The sequence below is a fragment of the Lepidochelys kempii genome, chromosome 10, assembly GCF_965140285.1.
Source record: "Lepidochelys kempii isolate rLepKem1 chromosome 10, rLepKem1.hap1, whole genome shotgun sequence".
In the NCBI taxonomy this organism is placed as follows: domain Eukaryota; kingdom Metazoa; phylum Chordata; order Testudines; family Cheloniidae; genus Lepidochelys; species Lepidochelys kempii.
This window is the reverse complement of record NC_136389.1, coordinates 5,207,718-5,221,666: the sequence shown is the minus strand read 5'-3', so window position 1 is coordinate 5,221,666 and position 13,949 is coordinate 5,207,718. Positions and strand designations below refer to the sequence as shown.

Sequence of the window (13,949 nt, the reverse complement as noted above, 5' to 3'; positions counted from 1 at the left end):
GGACAGCTGCCATTTTGTGAAGCAGAGCTTCACGCAGCATGTTACAGAGGGGAACACACAGCGCGCACTCTCTGTTAATGGTGGGTTTTTTCCCCCATGCTCTTGTTTTGTTGTTTCCCTTAATCTTCCACACACACAAAAGTCATTCAAAGAGAGAGTACAGGGTAGCTCTTTGTTCTTGGGAAAATATGCCACTAAGGCACTATTTTAAAAGGAGTTCTGCTTTTCTTTGTCATCCTTATTCCAAAGGAGCTTGCAGAAGCCTACTACAAACTAACCTGGCACAGGAGAGTTCAGTGAGGTGCTAAATTATATTTAGAACATGCAGAGGGTCCAGGGAGAGCACAGATGGGAAAGGATAACTATTGCTTCCTGAATGTTGTATGGGGTGCTAGTGACTGGCATCCCACAGATACCTGGGGTGGACTTCAAATGGGTCTTTCCAATGCGAGAAACCAACCGCTCCTAGCCGATGTGTAACCAGTGGATGCAAGGAGGCCCTGGGCTACAGTTCAAGTTTTCTCCTCCATGTCCCAGGTGGATTTGCTGCCCTTGGGCCTGCTCTGCCTGTTGGATATTAATGAAGACTTTATTAAACTAACACTTTCCACCCTCACGGGTAAATTCCAGGCTGGATTTCTGGTGAGTCTGCCTTCCCCTGCGGCGGGGATTTCACTCCGGCCTGGACTCCGACTGGTGTTAACCTTTGCAGCGAACATGTGTTGATTAAAAACTTTTGCCGGGGTAATAAATTACTGGTGGCAGCTCCCTGCGCCTTTGATCTGAACTAAAAGCCATTCAGGAGAGGGGGCAAAGTGTGCGCCTCATTTTCAGGGAGTGAGCTGGGGAGCGGGAAAGGATTCCTGTGGAGAACCCCCCTTCCCAGGTTGGGGGAGAGACGACCTCTGAGAGACAAGGGAAGAAGGAGGAACCGCAGGTAGGCTGGAGAAGTAAGTGTGTGTGGTGGGGGGCACTAAGGGAGTTATTTACTTGCATGGTTGGGACCCAGTATCCAGCCAAACAGCTAATAACGGGGCTGGGCCTGAGCAGCAGAACTGGAATCAGGATTCAAACTTCCCCCAGGTCTGGGGGCTTTGGTTCAGGCCCATCTCCGTTGCAAATTGTGGGCCCCTCATGTCCCCGCAAGCAGACACGGATATTTATAGGTGTCTGGCAGGGAACGGGCCGTCTACAGAGACAGCAGTGGTTAATGGGCTCATGTGTAACACAGCCTGGGTGTATTTGCGAAGGTGTGTTTTCCAGACACAGACAGGAAAGCCTTAGGTGTTTTGTTTTTGCAAAGCCGTTTTTCTTTACTGTCTGTCGTGAGCTGTGTCTGAACTCACCTCGTTTCTGTGGGGGATCCCAAGGGAGGAAAGCTGGGCCGGGGTGGGGGGAGCTGAACGGAACGTGCAGAGGACATTGCTGATCTTTCGAGGGTGGATTTGGAGGCTGTAAGCGCTGGGATTCCTCGCGCTGTTTCTACTCTTGCTCTGATCCCAGCCTTGTCTTGAGCCCTTCTGTGGCCTGGGTTAAACTGAGTATTGATGAGACCGAGGAGCGCTCCTGGTCCAAAGCCTCTCTTCCCTGAGTGCTGCTTATTTCCGCTCCCACTTCCTACTGACTTCCCGTGAGCCAGGAGTGTCTCTGGATAGGTGACACAGGACGGGCCGGGAGGAATCCCCGGTTCCCCTCCCAGTTCCGCCACAATAAAATCATTCCCCTCTCTGGGCCTTGGTTTTCCCATCTGTAGTGATACGGACCTACCAGCTGGGCCTAGGGCATTAGCCTGGGCTCTGGGAAATCCAGAGTCAAATGCCTGTTACACCACAGGCTTCCGGCATGACCTGGAAATGAGTGGGAACTCGAAGCCTATATACCTTTTGAGGATCTGGGTTTTAGTCTCTCTCTGCCTCAGTTCCTCATCTGTACAATGGGGATAGGAGCACTTTTCTCCCTCACAAGGGTGTTGTGAGGGTCACGGCATTAAAGAACCTGAGTGCTCAGCTACTACAGTAACGGGGACCAGCTAAGGGCCTGAGACAGACACTTCAGTGGTGGGCTGTGCGGCTTAATTCACTCGTGGGTGCGATTCATTCACAAGGCCCAAGCTCAATTTCAGCTCTATGCTGGGAGCTTCCACGGGACTGAACTGGTGCTTTGGGGTGACTTTCACCCCAGTATGTGAAAAGGGGCTTCAAAACCCTTGGCTAGCAGGTGCTATGTACGGCAGACTATTATTACGTTCATAGTTATAACAATAAATATGCCCTGAATCCCCGTAACAGTGAACAATAAGTCATTGTTTGCTGTTGCATATAAGAATAATACTGTTGTCTGACATGTTCAAGGTATTTCATCTCACGCCTCTCAAAAAGCATCTAATGAATTAAGCTTCGCAATGTTACTGAGAGAGGTGGAGTTATCTCCACTTGACAAGGCCCTGCCCAGTCACTTTGCAAGGCTACCCGGTGAGTCAGTGGCTGGGCCATCTGATGCTCTAATGTTAGGCAATGCTCCCTCATCTTACAAATTAGGGGCAGCACTTGGGGGCAGGGCTGTCTTTTTGTCCTGTGTCTGTACAGCCCCTAGTGTAATAGGGTCCATGTCTAGGGCTCCAAGGTGCTATGGTAACACAAGTAATAGGTAATGCCTTTTTTAGTTGTAAGGTGCAGAATTTACAGCTTTCCCATAAGATCACGGAATATTCGTGATAATTTTTCTGAGATGCTTAACAACAAAAATAATATTTTGCATAATAATCAACCTGGATCAAAGTTGAGCAAAAATATAACATACTGAAAAGCAATATAAGTTTTCTGACTCAATTGCTATTAAACTGTTCTGTCATAGGAGTTAAAACATTCTTACCATGGGATCTCATACGCCTTAAACAGTATTTCTTGTTCTACTGAGCAATCATCTGCTTTCTAACCCATGTAGACCTAATGGGGAGAAAAGTTTCTAAAAGAAAGCTAGACACAGATGTTTAATAAAATCTGGCCATATTAGGTGTAGTGCTAGCCATCACAGCTATCAGTGTGGTTCAAATATGCCTGCTTTTGTGTGTGTGCATGGCTCTACTCGAGAAGTGTGCTCTTTGAAGACTTTTCACTAAGCAAGAATTTATGATAGAGGATGAAAATTATGTTTTGCTCCCTGAGGTCTCAGTGGGGTTTGTTCAACCATTTTACTAACCCAACTTGGCAGGGATGAAACAAAAAACTTCTAGGTTTGGATTCAGTTCCAACACCCAGTTGCATTAGTCAGTGTGGACCAATGCTCATATTATTGAATGGTCTTTCTCTCCCACCCCCAAACCACCCCGCCGGGATTTAAAACAACGAAAAAACAGCTAACAATTTATGTCCAGTGCACGTGATGGAAGATGTTACTGGGATTGGCTGCTCATTTTAGTAGTCACCTTAGCTGGATTTTAGGAAGTTGGTGCTGTCGAAGCCAAATTTACCTGATGACGAATGAAGAACCATAACAGAAAATAAATTAATATCAGCCACACCTATTTTTTGCGGATCCCGGTCATCCAAGCTCACACATTTCTGCGTTAATAGAACCACTGCCAGAGTTTAGCATTTTAAAATCATCCCAGAGTAAAGAGGAACATCCTCAAGTGCTGTTATCAAAAAGATATTAGACACTTATGGCTAGCAAGAATATCCAAAGTTATCACCCATTGGTAAATTTTCAAAGACGCCCCTGTGTGCTTTCTCCCCATAAACATGCAAATCCTTCCTTAAAACTCTCCTGTGCTGGGATGTCTACAAAACACTTGACAACAGTCAGACAGTTAGTGACTACTGCTATCATGATGACCAGAATTGTCTCATAGTTTCCTTGTGATCTCCCATCTGTCTGTCTGTCTCCATCCTTTATCTCTTGTCTTATACTTAGAACGTAAGCTCTTTGGAGCACGGACCAAATTTTTCTTCTCTGTTTGTACAGCGCCTAGCACAATATGGTCCTGGTCCATGACTACAGCACCTAGGTGCTACAACAATACAAATAATTAATTAATTTAATTATAATTATTTGTTTTTTAAAACCCATGAATTGTGGAAGGAATATCATAAGTAGAAATGGTCACCAAAAAATGATGGAAAGTGTTTTTTTGACAAAACTGCCCCCCCATCCATTTTCCAGATGTTCACTGAAGAACTAGAATGTTTTCAGTTGCTGAAAACTGCAAAAAATTAGTTTTCAGGGTTTTGATTTTTTAACAAAACCCTGAAAAATTTTAACAATTTTTTTTCATCAGAATTTTTCATTGGGGGAGGGTGCAATAATACCCCTCATGCTTCAAGTCTTAAGCAAGCCTCTAAGGGCAAAGGGGAGGGATAGCTCAGTGGTTTGAGCATTGGCCTGCTAAACCTAGGGTTGTGAGTTCAATCATTGAGGGGCCATTTGGGATCAGGGCAAAAATTGGGGATTGGTCCTGCAGTGAGCAGGGGGTTGGACTAGATGACCTCCTGTGGCCCCTTCCAACCCTGCTATTCTCTGATTCCAACTATGGTGGGGTCAGGAGGAAACTTTCCCATGGCAGATTATCCCTTAATTGCCTAATCAGTTCTCCTGAAGCAACCAGTACTGACTAATGTTGGAGATGGGATACTGAACCACTGGTTTGATATAGTGTGGCAATTTCTATGTTTGTATGATTCCTTTTTCACTTTCTATATCCAGTGGCAAAGCTATAGGATGTTTTTAAAAAATAATGGAAGTTTCCAGTATCGTAGCAACACATTTCTCCCTGGCACCCTCAAAGGTCCAACCCTATCACAGATCAAAACTACAAATTGTCTCCAAGAGAAATTTACAATAAACCTCCAGAAGTGACCCCTCTTGCCAAGATTCAGAGTGCAGCAAGTGTCACAGATTTTGGTTTCAAGCTGTTGCTAATTAGTTAAAGCCTTTTAAAAGAGGCAGGAAGTTCCCCGTTAGAAGGCACAAACTTTATTTGTACTCCATACCAGCCATTCTGCGGTTTTGGAGATGGCCTTTTAAAGATTGTTTTTATCCCGAGGATGATGCGGAAAGGGGATGTGTAGGGCAAGGTGACAGAAATATAACATACATTACAAAGAGAAGCAGAAGGAAAGTTTGTGTTACGTTAAGCAGGCTACTCAGGAGAGATGGGGCACAGCTAAACTTACGGCATCTCTTTCTGAAAAAAGATAGATTGATGCTGTCATTTTATTGGTTATGAAATAACCCCCCACCTCCATAAATTAGAAACATGGTTTGACGTCTGGGAATGGAAAGTGTTTGGCTCGTATATAATGTGAATTACCCATGGAACATGATACATTACAGCGCATGGAAATTACCTGCACAGAGATGTTCTATGAAGTTATATTATGGGGTACTTTCTCCTAAATGGTGCTGTAAGCTGATCCTTCCAGGGAAGTTGTTGCACCTTGCCTCCTACCATTATTGAACCATATCCTACAACAATCAGCCCTTTGATTTTAACATGCACCCTGCTCGTACATGCCGTCCTGTGCTCTTTACATGTGCCCTGAAATACATAGGGTAAAATTCACAGCACAAGGCCTGTGCACCCACTTGAATCAACTTCAGCCCAGTAGAACTCTGCTCAACTCCCCTAATGGGCATAACAGCAACTTAAGTAGCGGTGAAGTCTTGGTACTAGCCTTTTAAATAAGGGGTAAATTTCACGCAGAGAACATGGAAGCCTGGATCTCTCAGGAGGAAGGAATGGGCTACAAAGCCTTCCAACCTGTACATCATCGGTTTGAATTCAGCCTATATCCATATGAGTGACTAAAGGTCATAGCATTTGTTGGCCTTTGGGAAAGGAGTTTGTAGTCTCTGTTCAGTCCTACTGTGCAGCTGCTGATGCTGCGAGTAGGCATTAAAGGAGACCTGGGCTTTGTTCCCAGCTCTGCCAGGCTACTTGCGTGATTCTGGACCAGAGATATTGCCTCTCTGGGCCTCGGTTTCCCCACCTGCAGAAGGGGGGAAATGATATGCAGGTGTGTTCTGAGGCTATAGCCATTTGATAGTCTGTAAGGAGTTTTGAGGTCCTTTGATGGACAGCATTAGAGAAAGGCAAAGTAGCAGTATCCTGCCAGCACAAATGAGCAGCCTTCCAAGCAGGCTGATCAGAAAGGTGATGGACGGAATAGGCCATACAAACTAAATGTCCCCTCCCCCCTCCACTATGCTATGGCACCATAGTGAGTGATGAGCACCTCTGACCTTGCGAGACCTAAAAGGAGCCCAAGGCTGCAAGTGAGAGGCACTCTAGAAATGCTCTAGCTCGAAGGCAGTGCATGGCTGCAGTTGCATAGAAGAGGTTAGTTATGAGCTGTTTTTATAAAGGGCTGATTTTTCCAGAGGCAGAGGAGAGTGGCATTTTCAATGGCATCTCATGCAAAGTGGGATGCATGCTTAGATCAGAGGTGGCCTGTAGTCACCGTGGCTTTCCCATCTGTCCTGTACCACTTGTGGCACTCAAGGTGTTATGTCGACTCCATTCTGTTGGATTTTTCCATCATAGAATAACTTGGCTGCCACAAGTGCAGCTGTAGCAGCCAGAGAGTGACCTCCCATTCTAAAAACATCTTCTCGTATTTACCAGCAAAAACAGTCAGGGCCGGGAGTGGGGAGAGATTATTTTCTCAGTGGGAAAGCACTGTCATTTTTGTTCTTTAAACCACAAAAAAAAAAAAAAAAAAAAGAGAGGAAAAGAGGCAAAGACCAAAAGCACTTTCTGATGGGTGTTTGTTAGAATTCCCCTCTGTAACTTGCTGTCCTGTTGTTGTTAGGGCTACAAGATTCCAGGGATGGACATCAGTTTGTGGAGATTAAGTAATGGCTGGTGTGAGTAGAACTGGTTGTTTTTTGTTTTGTTTTTTCAAGATTTCTGATCATTAGCCACGACCATGGAAGTTAAGTATGAAGAAGCTGTGAAACAGAACGCAGGCTCGGCATTCTGTCCTATGTTTAATTTTTGGATCTTTTTCTTTCTTTGAATGTATAAAGGAAAGCAGGAAGGGTGCTGATTACAAAGGGATATGAGTTTAGGGAAGCAGCTAAATCAGGGAAAGCATTGATTTAAAGGACTGATTCCAATTTCACTCACACCAGTGTAAATGAGGAGTAATTCCACTGCAGTCCGTGGCATTACATTAATACGAGAGGAGAATCAGGCCCATGTGGCATGCGTATTCATTCCTCCACTAGCAAAGGATATTGAAACTATAGCTAATATCTGAAATGGTGAGAGAAGAAGATGAGACAGCTACTGGTCTGTCCTGAAAATCCAGGGAAAACCTGTCTCAGTTCTTACTCAGAACTTGCAAAAATTAGTGAGAATTTTCCTGGATTAAGGATGGAGCGAGGACCTCAGGGGTTGTGTTGTGGTTGATCCTATCCCACTTTATTTATGAGGTTTTTATTAGTAACTGAATTACAGAACCAAAAGGGCAATTAAACTGCAAAGTCTAGACTAAAATTAATATCGGGGGCTGACTTAAAGGGATGTTGTCAACATACTTTTCATAGAATTGTATCAAAAAGGAGGGATATAAATAAAAAAAACCCTGATAAACACCATCTCCAGGGAAAACACAGGAAGCAGAAGTGTTTGTACATTGCACTACCTGAGGCTCTTTCATCAGTGATACTGATATACTTAGCTCCTTAATATTAGGAACCTTATAGAGTGTCAGTTTCAGAGCTGATGAGATCTAATATGTGCCCTAGGGGCTTGTGGCAGGCTCTAGGGTTTCTTCACTCATTTGCAGTATTAATACATTTGTAACTATGCAAGATAAAAGAAACAGGCTGCAAATACTGAGGCTTCAAGGGGTAAGATTTCTGCCAGCAGTCAGATGAGAATGATGTCTTTATGCTATTTAAAGCATTGCATAACTCCTCCGTGCATTGTAGAGGGGTTTAGTTTTCTTCTGAAGCATTAAATATTGGCCACTTGATCCGATCCATGTTCTGATCCAGTATGGCAAACCGTGTATTCTTCTTATTGGCAGAGTAGCTCAGAGAATGCCACCTTGGTTTAGATCTAGATGGGCAAGTCTCTTTGCAGTTGTCCCTGCCAAGGCAGTCTCCATTTAGCTTTGGGTGCCCATCACTGTCGTACCTAGGTTCCAGAATTACCGCATGTTCAGAGATTATTTCATACGTAGCTTAGTAGTGTAAACACCAAGCCTTCCATTGTTGTGTCATTAAAGCAGCTGAACATGAGTACAATAAACTAGCAACTAGAATTCCTTTGGACAGGGACAGGGCTGCCCCGGGGGAGCTAAAGGCTAGGCTGATGGGGAAGGCAGCCACAGCTGGGGCCAAGCCACAGTCAGGCCACAGCTGGCCTTATAAAAGGCTGTGAGCCAGGAGCAGTCTCTCTCTAGCTGTGGAGAGAGATGGGCCTGGCTGCTTGGGAGCTCACCAGGGTACCTAGAGTGGAGCAAGGCTGGGGAAAGGCCAGAGGAGCTGGGGAGCTCCAGGCTGGAAAACCCGCAGCCTGCAGGCCTTGCTGAAGGCCTAAAAGCAGGTACTGGGGTTGCAGAGGGGCAGCCCAAGGTTAGGGCAAAGGCAGCAGGTCCAAAGCCTCCTTACCAATGATGAGTGGTACAGACTGCAGTCTGCCCCAGTGTGCGGGGGCTAGGTGGGGACTGGCAGTAGCCGCTGAGGCAAGGTGGGGATAGACAGTGGGGATTCTCCGGGCCGGGGAGACCCAGAGACTGCGGGTGAACTGCAGAGGGCAGAACCCCGAGGGAAGGGGCACCGGGGTCCGGGAGGGACATGGGGCCTGAGGCAAGCGGGACACCGCCCTGCAGAGGGCGCTCCAGAGGCTGGAGAGCTAATTCCCAGGACGACCAGCGGGAGGCGCCGCACCAGTGAGTCTCGACCTTGCGACAGGTGGCTTATGTGGAATGTCTGGTGGTGTGTCTCAGTCAAGTTCCTCCGGGTTCACTGTTCATGTCATAAGCACCACCACCACAGATTTCTAACCTTCCTCCCCTTTGCTGGCAATCTTGGTGGAAACACCAAGGATGAGATGAGCCCTGGAGGCTGACCTCTCCTCCACAATGAAATCACACACAGTCTAAGTGGCCAAACTGATATTACTTTTAAATAACTTTCTTGCCCACCCAGCCCTTCCCTACCCACTGAGAGCTTGTGTGCAAAGAATCAGCCTGGAGCAGAATATCCAGCCAAGTCCTAGAAGAGCTTCACAAATAAGTGCTCTATACCAAACACATTACCAGAGACCCTTGGCTGTCGCAGCTTGGATATAATATAACTTTCTGCCCTTAAACTGCATCTCAAAAGCACTAACATCTGGGCTGTGGGCCTTGGAGAATTCTACTGCATCCATTACAATATAGGGACTCCCTGGTTTACATTACTGAATAAAGAGGGTAGGGGGAAGCTAAAATCTTTTCCTGAAACATCCCCTTCCACAAACATGTCTCAGACAGCACTATACTTGCATTGTCACAGACATTCAAAGTCTCCTCTAGACAACCATTTTCTCTCCTTCATCTGTCCTTCACCCTCACCGACTTCCCTTCTTTTCCCTTACTGTTGCATCCATTTACAAACCCTTTTATGGTGCCCCATCATGCCAAATTTTCCCTGAAAAATCTTCTTTTTGGCTGCTTTGGAAAACTGCATAAGCCCCAGGTTGTAGCTGGCTGCCTCTCTCAACCAAGTGCCTAAAGCTTAACAGGGCAAAGAATAAAGAGCTGCGAAATGCAGAGATATAACAGATGTTGACGTGTAGTGAAAATACTAGACACAGGAGCCTAAAATAATAAATCTGAAAAATTAACACGTAGGAAAACGAAAAAAGGAGCAATATGTTTTGGTAATCATTTTGAACTGTTGAACCCGCCTGCTACAGTTCAAAAATCTCTGGTATTAGGCAGATGTCATTCAACCAATGATTAACACATTACTGAATTTCTCCAGTTGTTTAATAAAAGTTTTACATAACATGCAGGTAATTGCTTCCAAATGTGAAGGTAACAATGTGGGTTTCTTTGGATGGCATTATTTCCTAGCGTCAGGTGAAAACCCCTCTCCCTGCCTTTGTATCAGACGGAGCCCCACGACGAAGATTCCTAAAATGGCCAGCTGGGTTCCCAGCCACGACTTTTTGAAGAGACAAAGAAAAAGGGTGGGAACAGTAGTGTGGGTTATATCTCGCACTTTCCTTTAAATCTCTGCGAATTCAGTAACCAGGCCTCTTGTTCCAAGCCTGTGGCAGAGTCATATACCCTTTAAATGAAAAATGACTCCCGGCCTGCTGGAAAATCAAAATCAAGTTGAACGCCAGTGGGTAAAGGGAACGTCACAGCAGATGGGGAAAGGCTGGGGATACATGTATTCATGACTTTACCACTGGTGGGGAAGGCTCTTCAGGATAGCCAAAGATGCCATATTCCTCCAACTCCTCTGCTAGATGTGTTCAGTCGGAACCAAGTCACATCAGTAGAGTGAGGCTGTTGTGCTGAACCCTACACATGGTCAAAATCTTAAATTGTGCAAAACGAGAGCAGCAGGAAGAACATATGAACTTGTTGACACTGCTGGGCCACCCCCTCAGCTAGTGCATCTGGAGTAGCTCCATCGACTTGAATGTAGCCATGGTGATTTATACCAGCTGAGTATTTGGCTTGTTATGTAAAATAATTGGTGCAAGGAAACACATGACTCACTATTAAAAGCTACCATGATGGGTGCTGTGCAAAGAGAGAACAGAGTCAGACAGGGTGTGAACTGTTTGTTAAGCCTCTAGGAATTGCTGGCTACAGGGTTTCACGTCATCTCGTGACGTTACAAAATTATAGCAAAAGAGCCAGGATAGTCTTAAAATAATGACATTATTATGGGACAGACCCTATGGAACTAAGGATCTAGCCAAAAGCATCCATGGATGGCTGTTGGAAATTTGTTTGACTGGGCAGCCTTGACAGGACTAGGCTGCTTCCATTTTGGAAAAAAAAAATTCTGGGGAAATACTTGGCAATTTGCTCGGCGTGGTATGAAGTGTCACCCTTGCTGTACTGACCAGCAGTGCCATCTCCATTATGAACACCATTGCTCTTTCCATAATATTATTGAGGCATGTGACGGTGATGAGAGATGGTCCAGTGGTTAGGACATTAGCCTGAGACTTGGGAGACCATTGCTCTGTTACAAGCTCCCAGTGGGCAAGTCACTGCATCCTTCTGGGCCTCCGTGTCCCATCTACCCGATGGGCATGATAGCCCTGCCCAACACTTGCAGGAGTGTTTTGAGGGTAAACACGTTAAAGATTGTGAGGTGCTCGGATACCGTGTAGTACCGTAGCTAGACAGATTCCCTGCAGCAATGCAATCAGTGCAAAATATGATTATTCTTCTTAATAGGTAAAATTCACTCAGTGCAGAAGCCTGTGCGCCTTCCCTGTTTTGAGGCCTGGTGCCTCTGAGAGCTAACCATCACCCAGTTAGAATTGCTTTAATTTTTTTACCACATATCCTTCATCTTCGTTTGCCTGAAAAGCCCTGACAGTCCCGTCCTTGCCAGATAGACGTGGGTTAGGGTGGGGTGCTGGAGCTAACAGGGTGGCTTGCCAAACTGTGGTTGATTTTGTAGATTTTACTGCACCTGGGAGGTTTGGGCCTGTTCCCAGCACCATTGGCTGCATCAGCTCCTAGAGACAGGATGATTTACAGGCATGTTATTAAAGCCATATTTTCAGCCTCACAACACGATGTAAGTGGCGGGTGGTGGTGGAGGCAACAGGATTGAGGAGGAGGCGGGGGAAGAGTTTGTCTCTCAGACCACCTGGCTGCTTAAGGGAGATAAACATTAGCAAAGCTTTTAGAAGTGGCCTGACCAAAGTACTAGAGTATAGACTGCTGGGGACGGTCCTGCATTGGCCAGGGTGGGATGGATCAGCTGAGATCTAATAGACAGCATCCATCTCCTTTTTCTGTGACTCCTACAGTTAGGAGTCCCACCTCCCAGCCACATCAGGCACTAGACTTCTGTATGTGGATGAGCTGATTAAAGAAAGAGAGGGATAATAATGGAAATTAGGACAATGGAAGTGGTAGTTAATTATAATGTAATGAATGCACGTATATGTTCAGTGAGCTAATGCATTAAAATTCTGTTCATTGGCTGTTCCTCATCCATGCCCCCATTTCTTATCGCTGCAGTATCTAGGCACAAGAGACATGGGAGCGTGGTCCGTCAAGGTCACAGGGCAGCAGCCAGCCCACGCCAGCGGAACTCAGACAATGAAAGGTCTGATCCAGAGTGCCTGGGTGTCTTTTTCCATTGACCGCTGCATGTGGGGCTGATCCACGGCCCCTGAATGCTCAGGTGTCTCGCTTTCACCGGTGATGCATCTGACTCAGTCTGCAATCACAAGCGTGGGGTGAACCTGCAAAACACAAGTCTTTTCATAAACACCTGCTAAGTACTTTCCTCAGACTGAAACTACAAGCCTTTCTGCTCCATGTAGACTGCCAGCTTGCACAGCATCAATAACCTGCATGAACACACTTACATTTAGCAAAGTATGCCTGCTCCCTTACTATCACCTCCCCCACCGCACACTCTTCTCCATACCTCTCCCAGAATCCCAAGCACCTTCAGAGCCTAAAAGGCACAAGCAGTCTGAAATAACAACCCGTCACTACAACTAAAACATTAAACATGCACATAACAGTTCCCAGGGATACTTGTGTAAAATGTCTACCCCTCTGCAAGCCTTCTTCCTTCTCCTCCTTTTTAAGCTCTCATCCCTCCTACAACCTGACCACTTTCCTCCTGTTCCACTCCTCATAATACACTGGGTGCCCTGATCTGTGCACTCGGGCTGCCTTTTCGAGTATACCAGAGCATCATTGGAGTTCATCTCCAATTCCATGCTGTTTGCACCCATCTGGACTCAGTCCCAAAAACATCTGCTAGTGTGAAGATCCCATGCAGTTTGTTCTGAGAATCACAGCCTACTCGTGTGTATCCCAAAAATGGGCGGAGACCCCATGAACCTTAGAGTTTCCAAAGGGGAAAAATATAATATGTGAACTCAAGTAGTAGTGGGTAAAATTTTTAGAACAGAATCCATGGTCAGATTTGCCAAGATTCACCAATGGCAGCCACTCAATTAGAGTTGTAAAATTCTTCCATTTTGAATAAACTGAGGTTTTATTATCAGGTGAAGGAAACTCCTCCTTTGGTGTATATTTTTAATCCATCTGCATCAACTTTTAACACAAGTGAAAGCAAAACCTCTTTTGTATTCCAGGGTTTTTCCTTTGTGAACCCACGAACATGGGATACTCGTTGGCTTTCTTGGTTCCCACACAGCTCTGTGGGAGATCCAGCCAGGGCTCTGTAGCTATTATCATTATTAATTATACAGCAGCACAAAGGTGCATAGTGCTTTATAGACCAATAAAAGACAATGAGCCAAATCCTGCTCTGTCATACCAGCATAATTCCACGGCCTAATGTGGTGTATTGAAAACTGTGTTCAAATTACAAGCTATTATTCTAAGTGTAAGGAGTTTCCTGGTCCTGCTTTCAGGTTAGGAAGCTCTGTAGGGAACCTTGTGACCTGGGTCTTCAGCATTCAGTCTGCAAAGAGCCAGTCTAGAGCAAGATGGGGTGAGTTGTGCCTCTCTGCCTGAGGGAGCAGCCTGCTTTGTCTCTCTCTGTTTTTTGGTTCTTGTGTGATAGGGTTCCAGATTCTAAGAAATAAAGTTGTGGTACATTGCAACCTTCCAGAAAAATAAAAACATAAACTACTGTAACTTCTCTGTGTGTATGCCATGAATACAACAACTAGCTGAGAGTGGCCCAATGTCCTTGTCTCAAAGAACTTGCAGTATACGTGAAGACACCACATGGTGAGTGATGGTAACAAACACTGGGGGAGC

At 45.5% G+C, this 13,949-nt stretch overlaps 1 protein-coding gene across 2 annotated transcripts in view; it reads left to right on the top strand.

Moving 5' to 3' along the window:
* The first annotated feature begins 880 nt into the window (after nucleotides 1-880).
* Nucleotides 881-13,949, top strand: part of GNG13 (G protein subunit gamma 13) — a 104,002-nt gene continuing 90,933 nt past the window's right edge. Inside the window, exon 1 of one of the 2 annotated variants that reach the window (XM_073361751.2) lies at nucleotides 881-950. The gene's annotated coding sequence lies outside the window, so the exon portion shown is untranslated. The remainder of the gene's footprint in view (nucleotides 951-13,949) is intronic. The other variant, XM_073361752.2, reaches the window with a different exon arrangement.